This window comes from Solanum tuberosum, unplaced genomic scaffold (assembly GCF_000226075.1).
Source record: "Solanum tuberosum cultivar DM 1-3 516 R44 unplaced genomic scaffold, SolTub_3.0 scf00120, whole genome shotgun sequence".
NCBI lineage: Eukaryota > Viridiplantae > Streptophyta > Magnoliopsida > Solanales > Solanaceae > Solanum > Solanum tuberosum.
The window spans coordinates 1,383,750-1,391,385 of record NW_006239047.1 but is presented as its reverse complement, the minus strand read 5'-3'; the positions used below and the strand labels follow the sequence as shown (position 1 = coordinate 1,391,385).

At 35.4% G+C, this 7,636-nt stretch overlaps 1 long non-coding RNA gene across 1 annotated transcript; it reads right to left on the bottom strand.

The window, feature by feature from the left end:
* Positions 1-4,651: 4,651 nt before the first annotated feature.
* LOC107061194 (uncharacterized) lies at positions 4,652-4,861 on the bottom strand. The gene is made up of 2 exons (XR_001473828.1): positions 4,817-4,861; positions 4,652-4,706 (listed from the first exon to the last, which is right to left on the bottom strand). It is a non-coding gene; the product is annotated as an uncharacterized lncRNA (long non-coding RNA).
* Between the last annotated feature and the right edge of the window lie 2,775 nt (positions 4,862-7,636).

The following is a 7,636-nucleotide window of genomic DNA, read 5'->3' as shown; positions in this document are numbered from 1 at the left end:
TGTGAGGATTCCAATCGACGGTTTTCATCGAGATTGCCAACATCGTCGGTGATGTGCCACTAATTTTCTTCAACCGCCGAGTTTTATAGGATCCAAGATGATAGTGCCTTGTGTCAGACGGCGGAAAGAATCGTGTTCGCTGATCTTGTCTACGATCCGCCAACTGGACCTATTGCTTGCCTCCATATACAATTTCAATCACCTCCCTTACTTTAACTTGTACAAAAAACACACCATTATTCTACTAGTAATTAGGAAATACTTAAAGGGTTTTTGGGTTGCCTCCCAAATAGCGCCTTAGTTAACGTCGTGGCACGACACAAGTCCACCTTCAGACCTCATTCTTGGGGTTAGCCATAGTATCACTAGGCAAACCCCCTTGTTTTCTCGGATTTGAGATGAGATGAGATATGACCCATTTGGGTCTCTAACTACTTGATCGAAACTGAATGAGATGTGACAGTCTGGCTGAGGGTAGACACGTCTTCTTTCAAGCCTTTCAGCATTTTGTCTAATCCTTCAACTTTCTTTAGGATACGCGAGAGCATATCCTCGGACCTACCACCTTCCGAATCCTTGGGCTTCTGACGCTCGTGGGGGTCACATATCTATCCTTGTACCCATCCTTCCAATTTGGATTACGGTCCCTCCATTCAGGATTTCTATCCTTCCAGCCGTCGTCTTTAACCCATCCTTGGTTACCACCCTTCCTTGGGTAGTTTGAACGATAGCCCCCGCCTTGGTTAGTTAGAAAATTTACTTTCTCGTCATACATGGCTTCAAACTTCATCTCCTCAGGATTCGTACCCCGACTCCCACATCATTGACATCATGAGCACCAACCCCTATGACATTTTTGGATTAAATTTCAAGCTGCGTCATGATCTTGGCCATGTTTTGGTCTCTCTCATTATCTTTTTTAAGTTGTTCCTTAGATAACTGAAATGTGGCCAGTGAGACCTGGTATTTGCTGGTGTACCACGCCCTGTTGATGGTTGTCATGCCATCGAGAAGTTGAGCTGCTACTGCATATGGTTGTTGCATTAATCCTCCGGGCGAGAGTTGATCAGCTACACCTTTGTTTACCGAGTCTAGACTCCGGTAGAAGTATTGAAGGAGAACATTATTAGGTAAACCATGGGTTGGGCATTGTAGCACCAATATCTTAAATCGGAGCCAACACTACTAGAATTTTGATCTACAACAACAGTTTCATATGCGTTGCAATAGGACCAAAAACCGTTGCCAGAGCGCTACAGCAATGGTTTTACAACCGTCTCATCTACTCGCGTTACTATAGCTCTATTGTAACAGTTAATGTCACGGTTCTTGAAAGTGTTGCTATAGGAACCTCTATTGCAACGGTTTTCTGTCCATCTATATGCACTATAATATTACAGCAGTTGTAACGGTTTACAACTGTTGCATTAGGGGTTGTGGTAACTGTTAGCAACCATTGCAATAGAGTATGTTGCAATAGATTGTTCTTATGGCAACACTTTTTAAAATATTTTGGCAATGATTTTAATTGATATTGCAACATTTTTATTTTCTATTGCAACCAATCTATATAAATCTACCGTTTTTCCTAACATGTTGCAATAGTTGAGGTTTCTTGAGCATTATATATATATATGTATAAATCAACAACAATTTATAAAAAATTCTCTAAATCAAATTACGTAAGAAAACGACTAATTATATATAGCCAATTCACATATATAATTCGAAATATCCTAGTCATCACAATATCCATAAAGGTAAAATATATATACCAAAACACATGTTTTCAATAGTTTTGCACAAGTTCCATACTAATAGAAATTAAAACAAAATAATTGTAGCTTAACAAAAGTTTCAAAATAGTCAAGAAGCAAAAGAGTCGACCTAAAGCTAAAAGGTTTCTACATCTTTCAATCAATTAGATCAAGTAATAAGGTCTTCATCACTGCTTTCATCATTCTCTTCATTATATTCTCCACCTATAAAAGACCAGAAAAATAAAAGTTTAAAATAATCAAACATTTCATTTGCTCAATCAACTGTGCATAAAGAAAAAAGGTAAAACCAAAGGAATGGAAGGTAAACTTAGCCAAGTATCAATGCAGTTGCTATGGAAAGCATGGCTCTAAGTAGGGAGCAATCTTAATTTATCCTTATTAGAGAATTCACACAAACAAACAGCACAATCAAAGGGCTCTTTAGGACTAACAACCTCTTTGTACAAAAAGACAAGTAATGCATCAATAAATGCTTGATCCAAACCAGAATCATGTAAATGGAATAACTATTGTAACTGCCTTTGCAAAGAATATGAACTAGAAATTTTAGGGTATCCATTAGATTGAGATGACGCTGAAGAAGAAGGGTGTTTGATAAGAAACCTAACTAGCAAATGGAGCAGACCAGATATGAAAAACAAGAAAACTAATATAACTATAATGAAAAGAACAACTTGACTGATCTTGTTAATGGGGATGAAGAAGATGAGTTTGGTTCCTTGTGAAAAATAGAACTTCCACCAAATGAAGGAGGATATCAGGGAAACGAAGGAAGATAATATGTAAAACACATTCCTGTCTTGTGACTCAACTTCACCAAATGAACAAATCATTTCAAAAACACATTCGAAAAAACAGTTTAGTGACAGAGCAAATAACAAGAGATAGTGATGACACCAAACAGAAAATGCGAAAGACAGAATCTTTACATGTCTTGATTCCCACTTAGTCACCATTACACAGAAAAACAATACCTATAACAATCCATTTATATAAAGAATCACTTCTGACTTATCGAGCATATGTAATGTGCCAAAAGTGCATTTCTTGCAATCTGTACTTTTTCCTTATATCACGACGCATACTTTGAGTATGTTAACAAAGGTTGGTGCATTATATAGTAGCAGAAAATAAATTGATATAACCTACAGTTTGGCCAATTACTATTAAGTAACCTTTAGTTAGTCAAACTATTTAACCAGCCTGCCTATTTGTCTTTGACATAAACTTTTTACTAGTTTTTTGCCTGCTGTAAAAATGCAAGTTGTATCCAGCAACCTGAAATGGCTCAGATTGGAACTGTTTTTCTTTTAGTGGGTGCAGGGCTAGTTGGGCGATACAAATGGCTCAAAAATTAGTAATATAGCTTTGTATTGAAAGAGAGACACATTAACAAAACACATTCAAGGGGAATATATAATAAAATAAACATGACACTTAAATATAGCAACATTAGCAGTGTACCAAAGTATACCACAATAACTCAAAAAAAACAATTTTCAAGGGAAGGAAATTTAACAACAAAACAGGAAGGGACAGAATCTTCAGACTTTATTCAAACCCTTCCAATTCAGCATAACTAGTCAAATTCAAGCCATGGAAGTGATAAATCACACTCACACACCAAGCACACAAGTTATAAGTATCCAAAACTTCATCCAGACTCCACTACATATAGGAAAAGACAATCTATTTGGCCAAGTTAAAGTCGCAGAATGGTGAAAAACTCAAATACATAATTATTGGAGACATAATGGATACATCTCAATTGTGTCGGATTCAAATTAAACACACTTACAGAGAAGGAAATATGTTTTGCAAAATTTATTTAGCCAACATGGTTTTTCAGATCTGCCAAGTCAAGCGAGGATGATCCTTAATTTAAACTAACAACAAGTTACTAATATTCGCATAAGGGCCAACAACAGCGTAGATACTCAGACAAATTGTCTACAAACTAGTACTTACAACAACGGTTCATCTGTGTCAGCAATAGGCCAGCCCTTTAGTGCTAAAATATTTATCATTTCCAACCGTCCAACAACTTCACTAACAAATAAGAGCCACAATAATTTTCATAATTTAAGATGGCACACTAATGAGAGAACAATGATTCAAAGACTAACATTTTTCACAACCAAAACATTTGGAAAAGGAAAAGAAGAGTCCAAGGTTCTGATACTCAAAACAGGGTCCTGATCGAGATAAATCTATACACAAAAAGTGAGTAGAAAACTCAACATTCATCTGGAACAGCTATAATTAAAGATGGATGAAAGAATTAAGTGAATAATAATGACATACCTTGATGGTTTTTGCTAGAAGATGGACGATTCAACGGTTGCATAGCTTCTTGTGGTGACTGAGCACCCACTGATGCCAACATGACAACATTCAATTGAAGTCCAGGGTACATACGATTAAATCATCCAAGAATATCATGTATAACTTCTTGGTGTATGGTTACTTTTTGTTGTTCTAATTTTTCCGCCATCCTTTGATGCATCCTCTCTTCCAATTCCTCCATTTTTTTTCCATCCTCTCATCATTAGCACTTAAATAAGGTTCAGAAAGCGCTTTTCTTTTCAAAGTACTTTTGGTAACTCCTCGTCCATACAATCTCAGGCACCCTGGGTGTTCATGTCCCATGACTGTTGTAAAAGCATCAAATGATTGATTGTCATCTTCATTCTGTTGACTTTGCATTTTCTCCATTTCAACCTACAAATCAAATTCAAATAAATAAAATCAAGTATTTAAGAACAAATAAAGGATCTTAACAACATTATAACCAAATAAAAGTCATACAATTTTACTAATTGTATCTTCGTTGGAGTCCGTGTATACTCGACCAGGTTTTCTTGATCTTGTAGCCACAAAGAGTTATTTAGCTGACAGCTCATCGGGGCTTTCCTTCTCTTTTTCCTAATTACATAAAGTTGGTATTAAAGATCTTTTATGACAACAAGTTCATATTTAATGATTAACAGGATAACATACCAAATTATTGCGTATCACAGCAAAACTTATTTTACCAGCAGTATGTGGATTCATCCATTTTTTTCGATCTTTGGTATTTCTTTCACTCATTTCCTATAAATAAACGAGTTAGTAAATTCTACGTAAATTAAAAAATGAATCAAAAACAGAAAAATGAATCAATCTGAACATAAAATATAAATCTAACCTTGAATTTTTCAGAGTCCTAATATTTGAGAACGTCCTTAAAATCAAATTCTAAAACATCTTTGGGCTTATTTGCCATTCGAAGATCATCATTATCATATGCTTTATAATGATTCTCATACAAGTCATTCTTATACTTTCTCCGAGCATTTCTAATTCCCTCCAAAGCCCATTTTTTTGCACTATCAGGAATATCATATTTCTCCTACAATTTGTTCTTTATATTAGTAAAAAGTATGAAAAGTTTATAACTGAAATTAGAAATGCAGGAACTCAAACCTGGGTATAATCCCACAAATATTTTTTTTGTGTCCATATTCTTCCAATTATGAATATTAAGAGGACAAAGCATCGCATTCCATGCCAAGGTTCCAAGAAAACTCCCCAACTCTGTTACAACGGCATTAGTAGGACCAATGGGTTGATTGTACCTATTCAACACGACCAACTTACGCTCTTGTCGCCCATGTACACTTTGCATTACAGTACTACCTCTTTTCTTTTTTTTGAGTCACAGGCCCTACAATAATACGAAGGAAAGTTAAACAACATATCAACAATGTTAACTAATTTTACAATTTTAGAAGTGAATTTATATGTTTTTACCTAGTTCTCCTGAAAGGTCATTTTCTTTCGAATTTTGTGTCTCTTGTTGCACTTGGTACTGTACATCGTGTGCCTCTACAATAGGAGATTCTCTTGGCACATGTTGCAACTGGTTCTCTGAAACTTGTGCTACTACAGTGGAAGAATTCATAGGTGTTGGTTGCACTTGTTCCTGCACAACATGTGCTTTTAAAGTGGAAAAACTCGGAGGCACATGTTGCTGTGATTTCTGCATAGATCTTGCTTTTAGAGTGGAACAACTCTGAGGCATTTGATCCTTTTTAGACTGTGCTTTCAATGTACAAGAATTCTGAGGCACTTTACGCAATTCTTTTTGTACAGTTTGTGCCACAAGAGTAGAGGATTTTCATGGCAGAATAGATTGAATATTCTCTTTTGATCTCAGTGAAGAAACCCTTTTGTAAGCCATAGATGTAAGTGTTCCAGCCTGCACATATTGTTTTCCTTTTCCTTTCTTGTTTTGTTTTTGAAGTCTCCTCCTTCCTCATGACTATCGAATCTGTCAAAACGATATATATGAATAAGAATCAGATCTTTTTAAGCAAAATATAAGGTACATGTATTTCTAAGAAACAAATCAGAATATAATTTCAAGAAAAAAGAATAAAAGAAACATGTATTTCTAAAGAAAGGACATTTATCACTCACTCAAAATAAAATAAAACGATGATAAATATATATTTACAAGACATTCAGAAATTATTTATTTAATCATCCGCATCCATCCAATCCCAATCAGTATCGTCAAAATCATCCTCCTCTTCCGACGTTCCCATAGTTGTATCCTCTGAAAATTGAGCATTAGATGGCATATCAACAACATCAACAGGAATATCTTCTCTTGACCATCTCATGTCAACATCGGATAATCTATCTGAGGGACCAATTGTCTTCACTTAGCTCTCTCCAAAATGTATCTCCAATATTAGGACAATTTTCTTCCTCCAAGTCATACAAATCAACAAGCACTTTATTCCTTGCATAATAAACATCCTTCTCGATTGGATCTGCCACATAAAATACTTGATGCACTTGAGACGCCAACACAAAAGGGTCATCTGTACTTCGTGATTTGTTGAAGTACACACGAGTTAAACCATATTCATCTATTTCATTATGAAACCAATCACATCTAAATAGTACAACACTAAAACAATTGTAATAATCAACCTCAATGATATCTTGAATAGCCCCATAATATATAACGTCTCCATCAATGGGATTTTGATCTCGAGCACTAGCAAAACTATCAGTTGTCCCTGATAAAGTCACTCCACTATTTTGAGACTTGCGTGAGAAACCACGTTTTAATGCATGAAATCGGTATCCATTAATGCAGTATGCATTATATCTTTTGGTTGCCACCCTATTAGGCCCTTTAGCTAGCCATCTTAACTGATTAGGCACTTCAACATTTTTAACTTTCTCTTTGAACCAGTTGCCAAATTCCTGATTATGACTCTTTGCTCTTGTCCATTGCATTTGATCTAATATTACTATCAATTAACATCTTATGCTCCCTGCAAGTATGAATAATTCAAGTTTGATTATTAGGCATTTATAATTGAAATTTTAAGTGCTTCATAATAATTGAACAGATGAAGTTTAAATTATATATAATTACTATGTTTTTATCTTACTTGATAAAATCTTCCATTTGTTCATCACCAGTATTGAAGAGAACATATCGATGTACTTCACTAGATAACTCTAGATCCATGGTAAAAATCTTTCCTTTTTCTTCTTCCCATTTCCAACTGGATGCCCAAGCTTAGGAAACAAAAGGGACAAATCATCTCCCTCTTTTCTAACATCCTCATCATCCTCAGTTCGGTACCTATTGAATGGTGTCTTCACTCCATAATGTAGGTATCTCGAACCAAAGATCAAGAACTCTTCCACATCAAATCCCTCTACTATACAACCTTCTGGATAACGTCGATTACGAAAAAGACCCTTGAACTTACACATTTTTCTCTTAGTGGAATACATCCATCGAAGATGATTTGGACCACCCAATCTAATTTCATCAACCAAATGGA